Source organism: Podarcis liolepis (assembly GCF_965112155.1).
Source record: "Podarcis liolepis genome assembly, chromosome: 5".
NCBI lineage: Eukaryota > Metazoa > Chordata > Lepidosauria > Squamata > Lacertidae > Podarcis > Podarcis liolepis.
In genome coordinates this window covers 52,429,160-52,447,104 of record NC_139556.1, presented here as the reverse complement: position 1 = coordinate 52,447,104, position 17,945 = coordinate 52,429,160, and the positions used below count along the sequence as shown (strand labels likewise).

The 17,945-nt window shown below is 42.5% G+C and overlaps 1 long non-coding RNA gene across 5 annotated transcripts in view; it reads right to left on the bottom strand.

The window, feature by feature from the left end:
* LOC310707695 overlaps positions 1 to 17,945 on the bottom strand; it is a 124,507-nt gene that overhangs the window by 85,980 nt on the left and 20,582 nt on the right. For all 5 annotated transcript variants that reach the window (XR_014526653.1, XR_014526654.1, XR_014526655.1 and 2 more), the window contains one exon: positions 15,553 to 15,676. This is a non-coding gene — a long non-coding RNA (uncharacterized lncRNA). The remainder of the gene's footprint in view (positions 1 to 15,552; positions 15,677 to 17,945) is intronic.

Below are 17,945 nucleotides of genomic sequence, written 5' to 3'. Positions count from 1 at the left end.
TTACCTCTTTGGGCTTCCACCGTGGTCCTGACAACCTGCTATTTGTTGGGGAATGGAAATTTACATTGATGCCAAAGGAGCATAGGAGCCAACTCCTAGAGGCCATGGGGTCTTGCCCTCTCAATAAAATATTTGAGGAGCCAGCCCCCCACCCTGCCAGTTGATGGGCATTGCCATTCAAATGGTGTGTGTAAACTGTGTTATGTGACTGACTATGCAGGGTGGGGCTTACCTGGGGGCCCCCAATATTTTATTCAAGATAGCACCCCTGCAATGGAGTGGCCACCCCACCTGCTTATTCCACCTTTCTCTGTCCTCTCGATTCCTATCACCCCCAGCAGCAGAATATTAGAAAGAGTGGGATTAGTGAACTTTTAAAAGCCCCCACGAGCTGCACTGGCATAAAGTGTCAAACAGAACATATGAACAGAAGGAAGTGTTGCTTTTTCTGTTTTAATCAAGGGGGGTGGGAGAGAGAGAATAAGCATGTTAAGTGGTAAGACAGAGAAGAAGAATGCTTATTTACAGTATGAGTTACAGATAGGTAGCCGTGTTGGTCTGCCATAGTCAAAATAAAAAAATTCCTTCCAGTAGCACCTTAAAGACCAACTAAGTTAGTTCTTGGTATGAGCTTTCGTGTGCATGCACACTTCTTCAGATAAGAAGAAGTGTGCATCTGTATCTGAAGAAGTGTGCATGCACATACTTATTTACAGTATGGTTTGCCTCATGCCCTCTGCATCTTGGTTACTCTTTCCTACTCCTCAGATTCTGGCTTGCGAAAAGTGTTCAACCTTCAGAACAAGAGATGGTGAAAAGGAAGGGGGTGGTCACACAGTGACATTTTGCTAAAGAGCAGAGCAACCTGCTCTGTAATGGTGAGGCCTGTCAGGTTGAAGAATTGAAGGGGAAAATTAGTAAGGCATTAAAACGCTTGATTCTGTCCAGAGATGCTCTCTTAAGTAAGCCATGCAAACTAATGGCTTTGCCTGTTCGAGGAACACAAAGACGATAGTAAAATGGTAACGACGCTAAGAGGAGGGGGTGGGGTGGGTCAAAGGGGTAAAAGTGATGAGAGCAGATGTGTCATGTGGGTGAATAAGAGATGGTCATTAATAGCAGTTCAGGAGACAAAAGGTAACTTCACATAAGATTTAGTGATCTAGGCGGTAGCTGTTTTACAGAAGGCAGTGGTACAAGCACACAGACAGCAGGGGGAAAGGAGCTGCAGAGAAGAGGAAGAAGTAGGAAAGAAATATTTTCTGTCTGTAGGCAGTGGTTATTCTTTTTTACAAGGCAACACCTTACTCCCTGCCACAGTAAAAGCTTGCAGAGATATAGGAGAGGAAAGATACGAGTTCAAAGACAGGATACTTTGTCTGGTAGAGACAGCTGTTTGTTTGTTTGTTTGTTTGTTTAGAGATGCTGCTTCCCTCAAGTGGTCATGTGAAAACCCTGCTTCCAAGCAAACAACGGGAAAAGAGAAAGGGAAGGGATTTATGATGGAAGGAAAATCTCTTATCTGTGTGTAGATGAGACTGTGGTTAAATGGAGAAACTCCACAAAAAATATATTTCCAAGCCTTGAGGAACAGAGCAGCTAGAAGGGGGGGGGGGGGGAGAAGAGCTTCAGTTCATAGATCAGGTTTTGCCTGTAGAACAGGCATAGGCAAACTCGGCCCTCCAGATGTTTTGGGACTACAACTCCCATCATCCCTGACCAATGGTCTAGGGATGATGGGAGTTGTAGTCCCAAAACATCTGGAGGGCCAAGTTTGCCTATGCCTGCCATAAAGGTACTCCCTCCAAAATATGTTAAAGGTAAGGGTAAAGGGACCCCTGACCATCAGGTCCAGTCATGGCCGACTCTGGGGTTGTGGCGCTCATCTCGCTTTACTGGCTGAGGGAGCCAGCATACAGCCTCAGGGTCATGTGGCCAGCATGACTAAGCTGCTTCTGGCAAATCAGAGCAACACATGGAAACGCCGTTTACCTTCCCGCCGGAGCGGTACCTATTTATCTACAGCTGTCCCACCTCCTGCCAAATCTGGAGCTGGGCCTACTCAAGTTCTTAAAAAATACTGTTTGCTATTGTGCCACTACAATTTAGTATCTGGGGTGTAATGAAGGAAGATAAGAGCCTTCTTTGGTCCTCTGTGCTGTATGATTTATTTACAGAGAACCCTAGAGGAAAGCAAAAGGAACAAAGGCTGCAATCCTCTGCCTGCTTATGTGGGAGAAAGTCCTATTGACCTCTTGTGCTCCAGGTTGACCCAGGAGCCTATCCTCAGAGGCTCACCTTCTTTCACTCTGATTGGGTCTAATCAGCACAAAGGGTATGGAAACTCCTCAGTGGCTTAAAAGCCCCCTTTTGGGCTGATTGAGCAGTTCTACGATTCTGGAGACTTGGACCCTGCTGCAAAAATAGTAACAAGTCTTCAACCCTGCTGTCCTGCAACCCTGGACTGCTAAACCTCTGCATGTGTGAGAGATCCACACTGCAGTCCCTCCCTAGGTCATTGTCAGATCTGGAAACGGGGGTTATGGTGTGACAAAGAGGGGGAAAACATGAGCTGCTTTCATGCCCCAATGTTTCTCACAAAACCACAATGATATGGGGAAATGCTTTGGTGCAGCACTGCAGTGTAAGAACCATTAGAGTAGCAGAGTCATCTGTTCAGTGTTTTGCTGAATTTTCTTCTACCACTGGTGGCATCTTCCACATCAGTGATGCAATAGCTCATGGTATGTATGGCTTTTTGATCATGTTTCCTGCTGCTTCTGTGTTTTAAAATGCCAGGCAAAAGCTGACATTTCCTTGAACTATAATCCTCTTGCTCTATAGTTAACGTAATGACATTAGTAGGACACCTATGGCATAAGTGCTTTGAGAAATGAAATTTAAGGCACCTGTTAAGAATTTTAGACTGAACACTACCTGGTATATGTCAAGATAGCATTGCTAAATGGTAATTAAGAGCACCCTCTAATGAGATCCCCGAAGAAAACCTCTCACAATATTCACACCAGCTGCTTTGAGACAGAAAAAGAAGTTATAGTGCTTTTAATTAAACAACCCCTCAACTGTAACAAAGGCATGGTCACATGGAGACATCAAATAGCTAAACTGCAGGATAACTGACATTTTTAATGGTTGGAACAGTATATAATTCTTGATTAGCAAACATATTGGGTCAATACCCCAACTCAAGAGTTTACCAGAATATCCATTTCCCAATTTTGGCATAGTCCCATCAACCCAAGCCTTGGCCGAGAAGACCCATTGCATCCCTTGGCAAATTGCATTCATATGCATTTTTCCAAAGTTTTTTATTTTTTATTTCTTGCAACATTGTTTATTTTTTCTTATTTTTCTTATTTTCAGTGCTTTTTTCTTAAAAAATGTTTAGGGGTACTTTCATTTTGACTCAAGAAAATCACCATTTTGTAGTTCAAATTTATAGTTCAAATTGGGAAAAATAAATACAGTAAATGGACAAAAGTACAAAGATTCACAAAAATGTTTAGGGGTATGCATTCCCCTTCATCCCCCCAGAAAAAGCACTGATTATTTCTTACATTTTTGCATAACTTTGACAGTACTCACAATTCTTACTGAGCTGGCACATTAAATGAATTTGCAATGAACTCCAAATGGAAAACATGGCTGTGATTACATTCAGATTATTTTGGTTCAGATTAGACTAGATCACCGGAGCATGTTTTTATCATAGATTGCAAAGAGATTCCATATAGCCAAAATAAAAGTCTTTTGAGGACCCAAGCTCCTCCTCCATGTGGATTGCTTCTGTGTGAACCTTTTGCATGAATCACATGAAGGCCTGGTTTGTGTGGACTTTTCTAATTTGTGGGTTAGAGGATTCAGTTCATACTGGAGGCTATCCATGGAAGACAACTTGTGTCACTCCTCCCCCATGATATTTTAATATAACACTGTTGGGATTTTTGCCTATGTGCTATCTGATGCAGCTTCCCACAGAAGCAATTAAGGAGTTAGCTGAAGAGATATGGGACCTTGGATACAACTCTGCTATTGGTCGAGGTCACCCACATAGGCATGATGACTCATGACCTTCCTGTGGTTGGTTGGCTGGTTGGTTGGTCACTAGTTGTTCTGAGAGTTAGTTGGAGTTTGTTCAGAGAGAGTTAAGATCCATGTCTGTATCCTGTATATAGTAACTTGTGAATGTCCTGTAAATAATAAACCTATAAGTAACCAAGTTACTAGTAGCAGCGTCTTGTTCCTGCTTCATCCTGCAACTTGCAACTGACTGCTTCTGGACAGTCTGCGTATGCTCTGCAATATTCAACAGGTTATGGTTGAGATCCTTCAACAAACACTTTGCTGAATATATGGATCAGGGTTCTATTTGTGTTTATTACTCATATTCTCATGGCCATAAGTTGTCATGCTTTCATTAAACTAGCAATAGTAGAGATATGCCTGGGATTATACCCTTCAGCAAAGGGAAAATAGGGACATCCCATTCCATAATGATAATTTTACTATTTATACCTCACACATCTTACTGGGTTGCCCCAGCCATTCTGGGCAGCTTCCAACATATAAAAAAATCATAATAAAACATTTTTTTAAAAAAATCTCTATACGGGATTGCCTTCAGATGGGTTGGGGGTCAGGTAACTTCAAACCCTCCAACATTTCTCCAAGGAAAATAGGGACATCCTAAGGAAAAGTGGGACATTCCAGAATCAAATCAGAAACTGGGACAGCTTCACTAAATCAGGGATGTCCCTGGAAAATAGGGACACTTGGGGGGGTCTGTGGGATGCATGTTGGCTGGGATATTGGGAATTTGCATTGCTACATTTCCCAAAGGCATCATAGGAGACAAGAATGTATATATTTAGGGCAGATCCTTCCAGCCTTTGACAAATAACTTAACATGCAGCAACCAATCCGCGATTGAGAGTGACGAGAACAGAGAACTAAATTTAAAAATAAAATTAATTTTGAGGTGGAAAATGCTAAGGCCTGCAGTTTCCCATATTTTTGTAGTACAGTAAGTTTGTTCTCTTATTAAATATGTATAAGTAGGTTATAGCTAAAGATGCAATGGAAGACTTTCGATTTTCTTTATGTTGCCATCAGGGAATTGCTAATGGGAAAAGAAGATTTCTGAAGGCAATTATGATAGATTTTAGCTTCCATGCACCACAGTTGGATGAACCTTGAGAAAACTAGCAATTTCCTGAGTAGAGTTGTGGAGAGAAGAGGTAGATGCATGTGAGCCTTGAGCAGTATCCCTAGGCCTTTGTGATTCTGCAAATATTTTGTATCAAGTGCTGTTTTGCCTCATCACACATTTCTTAGGGTTAGCCTTACACAATTCCACTCTCTCAGAAGTGGTGCCTGATAAAACTAGTTGTCCCTGAGAAAAGCGGGTTTATACCTGATATGCACTGGGCTAATTTCAATAACTGTTTCCTTACACCTGTTGAAAAGGCTCCTCCTATCTGAGAAGGTGGTGGGTAGGTTCTGCCCTCCCCCATTTTCCCTTGTGGCCTTGGGAAAGTCACTATTTCTTAGGTTTAGTTCCCCACCTGTGTAAAAAACATAAAAGTAGTCTCCTCATGAGCCAGATGTGAAGATTAGCCATAAAGATTAAAAGCACTCTGCAAATTTCAATGGAAATAAAAATGACAAATGACAGACTAGTAACTCTAAGTGCTGGCAAGAAGAGCCAGTTGCTTGGCCAGGATGAACTTCTTTGGATGACTTCATCTCTCCTTCAGAAATGGATTCTTTTCAGTAACAAAAAAAAAAAGAAAAAGGGAAAGGGAATACTTTGGAAACTGATAGAAACTATTAAGCAACACCACTGCAAAGGGGAAAACAGTTACCGTATTTTTTGCTCCATAAGACTCACTTTTTCCCTCCTAAAAAGTAAGGGGAAATGTGTGTGCGTCTTATGGAGCGAATGCAGGCTGCGCAGGTATCCCAGAAGCCAGAACAGCAAGAGGGATTGCTGCTTTCACTGCGCAGCGGTCCCTCTTGCTGTTCTGGTTTCTGAGATTCAGAATATTTTTTTTTCTTGTTTTCCTCCTCCAAAAATTAGGTGCGTCTTGTGGTCTGGTGCGTCTTATAGAGCGAAAAATACGGTATCTAATACAAGGAAGGGGGACCTGTGGCACTTCAGGTGGTGTTGGACACCCATCATGTCTGGTATAAAAACATAAGAACCACCCAGCTGGTTCACACCAAAGACCCATCCAGTCCAGCTTCCTGCTGTCCAATGGCCAACCAGATGCCTATGGAAAGCCCATGAGAAGGACATGGGTGCAACAGTGTTCTCCACTTGTGACTTTCAGCAACTGGTTTTCAGCATAGAGGTAGGTGTGTGTGTGTGTGTGTGTGTGTGTGTGTGTGTGTGTGTGTGTACTAGTCTGCTGTACAAAGGCTTAAATTCTCATTCATTGCTCCACTCACTTTTGCATCTGAGCTCACCTACCACTGGCATATACCCCCACCCCCTCCCCAAATATTGCCTACAAGAAAATGTAGCACTTGGGTTGAAAAAGGTTCCTTACCTCTATGGGATGATAATCAGCCAAAGTTCTCTCTCTCTCTCTTTCTCCCCCTCCATGCTGCCTAAGTACATGGAGTGTTCCTAATCTCATCTTTCCATTTTACAAAGATGGTGGTGCAAAGTGGCATTCTAGAAAGATCTGAGCTACCATTCATCTTCCTGGTACGTATCCTACATGCTGTTTTCAGAGGATCCACAATTCAGCTTCAGACACCATGGTAAATCTGGACAGGACAGGGCAACAATAGCCCAGCATTGCTTTCAATCTACTCTTCTAATGCACATTTGCTTGTTTTGTGGTCTTGGAAGCACTGGGGGCAGCATACATTGACTAGGCTGTCAAATTGCAATGATGGGGTGCCTTTACAAACACAGATGACCTGACACTCAAAATGTCTCTGAATTAAAAGCCAGGGAAGGATTAAAAGCCAATGCTGATGGCATTTGCTGTGTTTGAAGGAAGATTTTGAAAGTGCATATTTTCCCTGTGAAGCTTATGAGTGGCAGTCAGCCAAAGTCAGTAGCACTGCCATTATATTAAAGTCTATATATCCAACGCTGGCCTGTGTTAAATGTACCATCTAGTCACCTGCTGCATTCTGTCTGATGTTCTGTATGGCTTGTCAGTATTAATTGCAAGGTTCCTGGGTCAGGGATCACCCATCCTGCATACTGTCAATACATACTGCAGCCAGCACAAAGTGCTAAATCCGAAGATGACAGCTGGCAGAAAACATGAGCAAATTAAAAAGCTGCTTTGCCAGTCCTGCAAGTTCCAAAGAAAAGGAGCAGCCCCCTTAACAAGGGTCAGCACTAGCTGTTCTCCTGTTGTTTTTGCCTCTCAAAACACCAGGGCTTGGCGGGTTTATTCCTTGCTATTTCCTTTGCTCTGCAACAAGCTGGGGTATGGGTGGGTGGGTGAGCAAAGAAGCACAGTGATGAACAGGTGCCCTGTGGGTGAAGTGGAAGGAAATGAATCATTTGGCATTTTCTTCTGATCATATTAGCACATTTAATTGAGCCATTGGAATCCAAAGTGTGTCTAGAAAAATTGGTCAACCAACCCAGACATCGGAAAAAGACAGATGGAAAATGGGTAGCCTGATAGCATCACAAACTGCGTCTGCTCGAAACTATCTTTACTGTGTTAGCTGAACCTACAAATAATGATATGACATGATTTCATTCCTCCCTTTCCCCAATACTATGTGCCACTGTACCTGTATCTTTCAGAAACAGACCTTTTGGAGACAGTGTTAGCAAAACATCACGTTGAGATTATGTTGTTTGCAGATGACACAGCCTTGACTCTGCCGTCTGAGGAAGCTAGCTCTACAGAGACTCACCAACCATTTTGCACAAGCCTGCAGGGAGTTCAGCCTTACCATCAGCTTGGCAAAAACCAACATCCTGGGTCAGAATGTCATCAGCACTCCACACACCAGCATTAGTGATCATATGCTTGAGGTGGTAGATAATTTTATTCTGCTTGGGCTGCACCATAATCAGCAACCTTTCCATCAATGTGGACAAGTGCATTGTCAAGGCAGCTACATCAATAGCTCACCTCTTCAAAAAGATATAGGAGAATGTGGTGCTAATGACCAATACCAAGATGAAGGTCTACCAGGCTTGCATGTTGAGCACGCCGTTTTATGGAAGCGAGTCATGAATAACTAATACCTGCCAGGAGCAACATCTCAATGCTTTCCATATGTATTGCATAAGGAAGATTTTGGGCATCACATGGCAGGACAAAGTCTCAAACAAAGATGTGCTCTCGCAAGTCCACATTCCCAGTATGCTCGTGATTCTCTCTCAGCGACATCTACGCTGACTTGGTCATGTACACAGAATGGAAGATGGAAGGATCACCAAGGAAGTGCTCTCTGGCTGCAGTCATCAAGCCATTTGGCAAACCAACTCTGTATTACAAAGAGGTCAGCAAATGTGATTATGAAAGCTGGAAACATGGAAATCCCTTGCAGACAACCATAGCATCTGGAGGAAATCAGTCAGCAGTGACCAGAGGAGGAATGATCACTGGGATGAGCACAGAAAGAAGAAACATCATAGAACACCTGCATCAGCACAACTGGATGCCTTCATCTGCCCCTCATGCAACAAAATATGTCTCTCCTGTATTGCTCTCTACAGCCACAGAAGGTGTAACTCTCCAATGGTTTGATTTCACCCCCAAAGGTGCACTCCACCATTGTTTCCCAAGACAGATGGATGCCAACAATGTTGTGATCTGAATGTTCTAAGGGTCACATCAAATGAATTTATTTAGCATTTCTTCTCACATGTTACACTGAACACTGACTCTACACATCTACAAATGTGTATAAAAGAATGTACACTTACTGATTGGTACAGCCCAGCTATTGAATACAGGTACAAAAGTCTGTATACCTATTGAATGTTACATGTGAAAAACTGCACATGTGCACAGCTCAATTATTTGTGTGTGCTTATTGAAGTGTGTCGAAACACCTCTTATAAGACAAATGCTTCAGCAAAAACAGAATAGAAAACCAAAATAGAAAAGCATAAGGCAAAAAGGCTTGTACAAGGATGTTTAGTACAATTCAACATAAGAACTGAGTGGACTTTGTTCGGCACACAATAATGATACTGGTCAAACATATTGGGCCAAGAGTTTCATCATTTTGAACCACAGAGAGAGCCTGTAGAACTTATTTTGGTAACTGCCATTTTGTTTTCCTCAGAATGCCTCAATGTGCTCCAGGTTTGCTTCCACAAGACGTAAGTATCAGGCAGTGGCCTCCTAAAAAACTTTGCTAGTCGTGACACAAATGATGTAGTTTAACACTAGATTGCAAACTACATCATTTGTGTTGGTCATGCCATCTTTCCAAGGCCTTGATATCTTTCTTAGTAAGTAGACGTCTTCAGTTCTTTTCTGGATCTGCATAGTAGAGCACATTTACAGGCTTCTGTAGTTTGCAGAGCAATATATCATGAACGCTGAATAGTTTTTCTCACCACTACCCTACATATCAATACTCCTGTTCATACTGCATAAAGCACTGAGTCAGTTGGAGAATGTATTCTGTGCAATTCTCTTTGAAATTAATACAAAAGGTGCCAGGTCCCATCTGCATGCCGTTCTCATTCAGTTCAATGAGATTTGTGCAGGAAAAATTCCCAGTAGATCATATCCCAAATCACCAGGAAGACCTCTTCGTTTAATAGCCATGTTCTTAGTGCCTCCCTCAGAAGGACAAGAGAGACAAGCCAGCAGGAGTTGTCTTATTAAGCATTATTGCCAAAGGGAATTCTTCATAGTATAAGCAAACAATATGTATTCACCAATCTGCAATAGCCCATCGTGCCAGGGGTACTGCAATGGCACAAAGCCATGTCACATTTATCCAGTATGCTCCAGTGAACCTTGCTCTTGGCCACCATGCTGATTCCAATATCCTAAATGGATGAAGGCTCCAAGAGGCTCCATTTCAACTACTTGGGCTGCCTTTTCAGTCTCATAACAGTAAGTGTAGAGGTAGATGCCAGGACCGCTGAGATTTGCATATTTAAACCTCCCCTCTTGAAAGCTTCTGTGGCCTTGAAAGGAAAACACCAGCTACACAAGTTGTCTTGCTTAGTAAAGGAAGCTCCATCATGAAGCTTTTGATCTGCTAAAAAAGCCCAACCTCTAGGGGCAGGAAACTTCAGAGTCTTTTCTATTTTTTCCATGTTGTGCTGACCCTTGTTCTGAGATACCTGTCTGGGGTGGCCAAAGACTTTTTTTGGATTTGAGTCTGAAAAGTAAGGGCAGAGCTGGCCAGCCCATGAGGCCGGGTGAGGTGGCTGCCTCAGGCAGCACACCCATTTCGCCACCCAGCTTTGCTGCTGGACGGGGGGGACGAGACTTTTCCCCCTGCCACCTGGCACTGTAGCAGGGCTTTGAATTGGCTTTTCCAGAAGGAAAGAGCCAATGAAAAACCCCACTGGTGGGTGGGTGAGGGAGATTCAGAAAGTATGCTCTTCCCACCCAGCAAGGGAGAGGCCTTACGGAGTTTGTGCTGCCCTCACAGGGGTGGCAGCAGGGCATTTTGCCTCAGGTGCCAAAATGCCTCATGCTGCCCCTTAGGATTGTACCCATCATATGTGTGTAGCTATTGCCTGAAAGTCCTTTGCCATTTGAACCCAGTAAGCTCATCAAATAGCTTCCACCTCACCCTGCAAACTGAGATGCCTTGTATCTTAGTGTTTTTGCACCACTGGGCTAGGTGGTTGTTCATCCTTGGTGGGAAACACAAGTGCAAGGCATCAGTTGCACAAGTACAGATGCCCTACACATTGCAAGGAAGCTGAAATAAAGCTATATTGTCTGTCTTGGCAATTGCCCATCCTTTAATCAATACTACCGAGCCTCAGCTCTCCCCACTCCCACCTTGCCTTATCTGCCAGATTTCCCTTTAGCTAGTTATAACTGATCTAGCATTTTTTTAAATTTTCTCTGTGCTATGCTCTTTCTCTGATTTTTAAGTTCCCCATTGGCCTTAATCAAGCTTATGTTGAGCCTGGCAGTCTTGGCAAGTTTGCTCAGCTTTAATGAAAGGTGAATTTTCTCCCCAGGCAGGTTTGCCTGTGTTCTTCCTAGCTCAAATTCAGACTTTTCACTATTGCAATATTGAAAGAACACATACACAGACTTTCCATCTTGGTCCAATAGCAAGGACAACATATTGCCCTCTTTTAGCTCTCAGTTCAGTCTGTTTAATTATACCAAAGCCTCGCTGTATCATTTTTTACAATCTCCTGTACAGGGCCAAATGAGCCCCTGCAAGCTGCAACCAGGATTTCCAAAGTGCTTGCCTCATATGATGACACCTATGGAGGCAAATCTCCACCAGAAACATAATTTTCAGGATGATTTTCATTACTGCTCCAAGCTTAGTGGATTCTAGTAGTTATGATAGAAGAAGCACTCCCATTACAGGGACCTTAGAGATGAAAATCCATTGTACTCAGCAAGGAATCAGAGAATAAATGCCAGGCATACTTTAAACTAGTGACTAGAGTAAGTTTGTTTTTAAATAGATTTAGACATAATTGTAGTGGATATATCTATCAATGATTTCAACTATCATAATGTTACAGAGGTTGCACGCTACCCGCAGTCTCTGCTGAGCGATAGCAAGATTCCAGGGGATTCTAGAAGATCACCCAGGGTTATGTTTCCATTGGGAAATCAAGGCACAGTGGAGACTACTGTCTTTCAGAAATACGGTCCATTGTACACATATTTACATCTGGGTCTACTTTGGAGAGAGTTCACAGCATTATATCTCGAGGAGCTTCTTCCCTCAGCAGTGCAGCACTGGATTACCAAGGCATCCTGACTGTCATCTCTGGGCCTCTGCGCCCCAGCCTGCCAATGTGGTTTTGGCCGACACAGCAGCTCATGGAGTCCTGCCCACTTCCTTTCTTTTCCCCAAGAACCCCTGCTCCCAGCTGTCTGCTTGCTCCCTGCTTAACCCAGACCTCTGATTTTCAAATGAATACATTTTTCCTGTGTGACATCATGCCTCCCGCAGTGGCAGATCTTGGCAATATGACGCCCTGTGTGAGGCCAAAATTTGATGACTTCCCCCCAGCTCAAAGTCGGGTAAGGGAGGTGCTAGGCTTTGGTATGAGGCTCTGGCAGGATCCCAGAGCCCTCCTGACTCCTTCCCAAAGCTGGGCAAGCACTTACTAGGCTTTGGGAAGCAGGCAGGACAGCACACCCTTGGCTCCTGTGCCCTGTGTGGGAGAACTAGTCATGCTATCCTATATCTGCCTCTGCCTCCTGTAACCTCCCAACTATGTTAATTACTCAGACCTCAAACAAGAGAGTCAATGACTGTCCATTGTCTTGTAATTACACCTTCGTGGCCCTTCTCCCCAAGCGATTTCCTGGTTTAGCCTGCATTTTTAATTTAATGTCTGGCATCTTTCCTTCAACACTACAAATATTATATAAATTCTACCATTTATTAATTTCTAACATTCACTGACTCTAGCAGTTATGGGTGACCTTGTACCCCCAAACTCTGTAACAATAACTAAGAATGGAACATCCCTGTTTCAGAAGCAGTATTTTAACTTTAAATTTGTTTAACAGTGCAGTTGTTTTACACAACAACTGCACAAAACAAAATGCCCCATAATGTGGAAAAGGCACAATTACATGTAATACCTAGAAACATACTAAAAATAACAAAAGGGATATAAAATGAGAGATAACTAGTTATGTATTAAAAGATTAAGTATAATTATTATGGATTTTGGTATGTCATTAACGATAAAGGAAGATGAGTCTATATCAGTTTCTGAATAACAGATTGAACAAGAGATGGTTATGCTTATGTGTTCACAGGGGAATATGGCTGTATTCTGGAGAAAGTTTTGGACTTAGATGGTTTGTCACAATGATGCAGAAGACAATTAAAAACTCTACATGCATCCTCTCAGTTGCTGTGAATCATTCTCCTTTGATTATTTATTGGCAGCAGAAAGAAGAACAACTTATCCCCCATTTTTCCTTCCCTGTGTACAAACAGTTGTTGTCATCTTCCTTATCTTTTGCTTGCTACTCCAGCTCTCCTTAATCTGGTGCTCTCCAGGTATTTTTAGACTATGAATCCCATCATCCCTGACCACAATGGCCATGCAGGCTGGGGCTGATGGAAGTTGGAGTTCAAAACATCTGGAGAGCACCAGCTTGGCAAAGGCTGTGCTACTCTGACCTGTTGCTCAGTTGACACACAGAAATTTACCTCCCATTCCACTTCTTCCCATTACTTGCTCCCCTTTTTCTTCAGCTACCCTCCTCCTTATCTGACTGAAAACAGAAGACTGGATTTTTAATAAATCTGCAGAGGCCGAAGACCATAGCAACGAGGACATAATTACATTATTAGAAGCCTCCTTTCTCCGTGATACTTTTATATCCTCAAGGATATCTGTTTTTCTGAACTATGAGATTTAGTGCAAAATTTAATGACAATTCTTCTGCTTCATTTCTGTTATTTATTGTTATTGTTATAGATAATGAAATCTGGTAAGAAACTAGCAGCCATTCTAATTCTGAGAAAGAGAGCTAGCTTTAGCTTTAAGCTACCCAAGTAGATTGGGAGTTGATGCTTTTCTACACACACACACACACACACACAGAGAGAGAGAGAGAGAGAGAGAGAGAGAGAGAGAGAGAGAGATATTCATTCTCTGACATCAATACTTCATGTGGCCATGCATCCTGGGCCAGTTCTCTAATATAGCACCAGCTTGTAGACCATCTTTTCCCCTGCCCCCAAAGACACCACAGCTGGTGACACTTCTCAGCTGAACACCCCTATAGTTATAGGCCTGTGTGTGGTGAAAGGCAAGATCTAAAAAGCAATGGTGAGAAAGAAAACTTGGCAAATTAAGAGTGGAGATTAAATGTTAAGATCAAGATAAGCTTTACACCATAGGTGCTAAATCAGTGTTCTCCACCCCATATCAATAGCTGCAGTTTTAAGATAATAAACTGAAGGGAAAGAAGCCACAGGTATTAATAAATGCTAATAAGGTGATGCAGAAAGAGATTCATATTGTTTGTAATCACATCATATGGTGAAGATGGCTTTCAAAGGTCATATACAGGCCACAGAAAAACAAGTCCCTCCATTCTATTATTTCTAATTACCCAAATTGGGAAGTGATGGCAATAGTTTCCATTAGGATTTGATATGCATGCAACCAATTATATAATCCCTATGAGTGTATCAGCATAAACAGATTTCTTAGAGTCACATCATAAAATTGTAACACTTGTAGAAAAACACAACATTCACTGAGCTAGCAAAGCATCCCACTGAACTTAAACAGAGATGGAGTCTTGGGGCTTACATAATGCCCTGCATGTGTGTCCTGGTTAGCTGGTTATTCAAACTGGTGGAATTACTAGGAATGGATTTGCTTTGTACAGTTAACACAAAAGCTGTAAATCAGTAGCACTGGAGGAAATGCATAACAGTGAAGCACCCACCCACCAGTCCTCCACAGAGCTTTCTGTGCCATCCAGGTGACAATGCACTATGAGCAGAGAGGAGGTGCACAGCAGAAGAGTTTTCATTGGGCAAGTATATTGGAATCATTGGTGCAAAACAAAACAAAACTCACATGGGCCAGTGATGAAATGAGTTCTTAGCATCTTTCCCAAGTATCTGTTTTATAGATTCACTGGGGAAGTCACACCAGTGAATCTATAAACAGCTCTCAAAGGAGGGTTATATTTGTAGTGTGAACCACCCTGAGGCCCCTGGGTATAGGGCAGTTAGTTAGTTAGTTAGTTAGTTAGTTAGTTAATTAATTAATGTAGATGTTCCGTTATGTTACCAATACATGCTGATGAGCATGCTGCTGCAAGGGAGCAGGTGGCACTGTGGTCTAAACCCAACTTTTTGGGTTTACCTAAATTATCATCCCTACTGCCATTCTTTGGCTCTGGTTGATTGTTTCTGAATTTTTTATTGGAAGAGATAGCAGAGATGCTTCTCATCTTAGCAGGGATGACTTTGACTAGGTGACCTGTTTGTCTTCTCAGTCTGCTGCACAGATGATGGACAACTTCAAGGCCCCTGCTCTCCCCCCAGGTCTTCAACTATTATATCAACTGAATGGAAAAGAAGAGAAGGCTAGCAAGTATAACTGTTTTATAGGGACTTTCCTATTTACCCTGAACATATCCTTGGAAATCAACATCACCTTCATGTTTTCCTTGGTGTTTCTCCCTCCTGCCATCTTCCTCCAGATCAGGATGGCAGGAGGTCTGCAGAGCTTACAGGGAAACAAAGAACCACATGGGATATGTTTATTTTCTGAACCTTCAAATAAGCCTCAGACAGTTACAGAGAAACCTTTCCTAAGAATTCTTAGGGACAATATTATTCTGAAAGCAACATCTATATGCTGAAGGGGCTTACCTTTTGTGCCCTCTCAAAGAGGGGTGCGGAGGGGGAGGTTGTGGGCGATGGGGAGGTCTCTGGGAGAGGAGAAATCTTAGTTTTTCTCCCCAGATGGGAAAAGACTTTTCTCAGTCTGGAAAGCCTAGAAAAGAAAGAGAAATGGGGCTCACAGTTAGTATTCCTTAACTCCTATGAATTCTCTATCATCGCAGAATTCATATGCTGAGAGAAATCCTACTTACATGTCTATCTCCTTTCTTTCATACAGACGAAATGATCCCACTATAGAGATCACTAGGCCTTTTAGCACTCTGGTAACCAATGAGCCAGCAGAAGGAGGTGTCACATTGAACCCGACAACCCAGCAACCCTGGGCCCTGAGAAAATGAGAAGCCACAAGCACTGCTCCTCTTAAGTGATGCTACTAAGTCTTCTCATACGGGTTTTCTTCCATGTTCCACTTTTTATAAATATGCGAAATTTTTCCTATTCCTTTGGATTCCAGCTGCAGTTGTTCCTTCATCTACTGAGCACTAGCTCTGCCCTATACCTGTCTAATACCCTCCAACATTTCTCCCATGAAAATAGGAATTTCCTATTCCATTATGATGATGATGATTTTGGGCGGTTTCCAACTTAAACAAAAACATCATTAAACATTACCCCCAAAAAACCCCTTCCCAATGAAAAGGGGAATGTCCTAAGGAAAAGCAGGTCATTCCGGGGTCAAATCAGAAACTGGGATGGCTTCTGTAAATCTGGCACTGTCCCTTGAAAACTGGGACACTTGGTAGATGTGCTGAGGTGGCCAGATGGGAGACCACCAGGGAACCCATGATATGGTGCTTAGAATTATACAGACAAAAAGAACTATGCAAATAAATAAACACACACACGTACAAACACAAAAAGAAAGAAAGAAAGAAAGAAAGAAAGAAAGAAAGAAAGAAAGAAAGTTAGTTGGTGGTTCAAATCTGTGTGATGGGATGAGCTTCTGTTGCTCTGTCCTAGCTTCTGCCAACCTAGCAGTTTGAAAGCAGGTGGAAAGGTAAACAGCATTTCCGTGCGCTCTGGTACTTGTCATGGTGTTCCGTGCACCAGAAGCAGTTTAATCATGCTGGTCACATGACCCAGAAAGCTGTCTGAGGACAAACATTGGCTCCTTTAGCCTTAAGTGAGATGAGCGCCTAACCCCAAGGTCAGTCCAGGGGTCCTTTACCTTCTTAACTTACATGCTGATGAATAACAGCAAAAAGAAAAACAGAAAAGGAAGGCAGGCTTCAGACATCATGAAGGCTGATATTAAGTACTTGAGGGCAACAGCCACTGATTCAATTGGATTAGAAGTCTGCCTGCAATCAGCAATGCCAGGCTTTGTGCTTAAATCCCTTACTGTAATTGCTTCATGCTCTTTCCCAGTCATTTTTCAAATGAACATACATACAGAATCTGACGGACACAAAAAGACAGCGTCATCTTATCCACTTTTGTGCAGGTGCAAGAACAGGCCCCAGTTTCCATGTATCATATTTATATTCAAGGTTTATGGCTGCAGGAGAATCTTAAAGCTGAAGAGAAATATGTTATCTCTGTTCCAAGTGGCAGAGAAACAATTAAAGTATTTAAAAATGCTATACAGTCTGTCAACTGTGCTCCGTTTTGTAGAAAGCCATAAGAATTAAACTAGGACCAGTTTAATAAAGATAAGAAATTAATTGAACTTTTTAGAAGATGGTGGGGGGATTTCCCCCACTAGATGGAAGAATCCTTTTTATCATGGACAATAACAGGGTATAGCTGAGAAGGAATTACCATACCGTAAGAAGAAAGAACTTCACATCTCTGTAAAGGAAAGTATACTTCTTTCAGGACCAAGTAGTTAAAAAATTGGCTTGGACTCTTTCAATGTAATCCTATACATGTCCACTCAAAATTAGCCCCACCCCTGAGTTCTATAGGCTAACTCCCAGGTAGGTGTGCACAGGATGCCTTAACCTGAGAGACTCAAGAAGTAATTTATAGAGGGGTAGAGGGGCTTGGCTGCAGATAAGGGGTTGGAATCTTTTTCTGACCCAGTTGGCTAGTACCTTATCTCCTCACCCCTGATAGGGGTGATCTCCTCACCCCTGATAGTTAGACAGATGGATGAACTGCCCACCTGTCAATCACCTGACATCATAGTGACATCAGATGATATTGTGATTTGAAATCCCAACTAATGGGACCTCAAAGTGCAGCACAGGGCAGTTTGCAATTGCGCTTTCAAGCAGCTTATGCTGCTAAAGACCACCTCTGGAGTGTTTAAAAGCAGAACAATTCTTTCATTAGAGTAGTTTACAAGAATTAAACATTTTGTACTTTTCTATATTCCTCAAGAAATGCTTTGTGAGGGAACAAGTAATGTGTTTGAC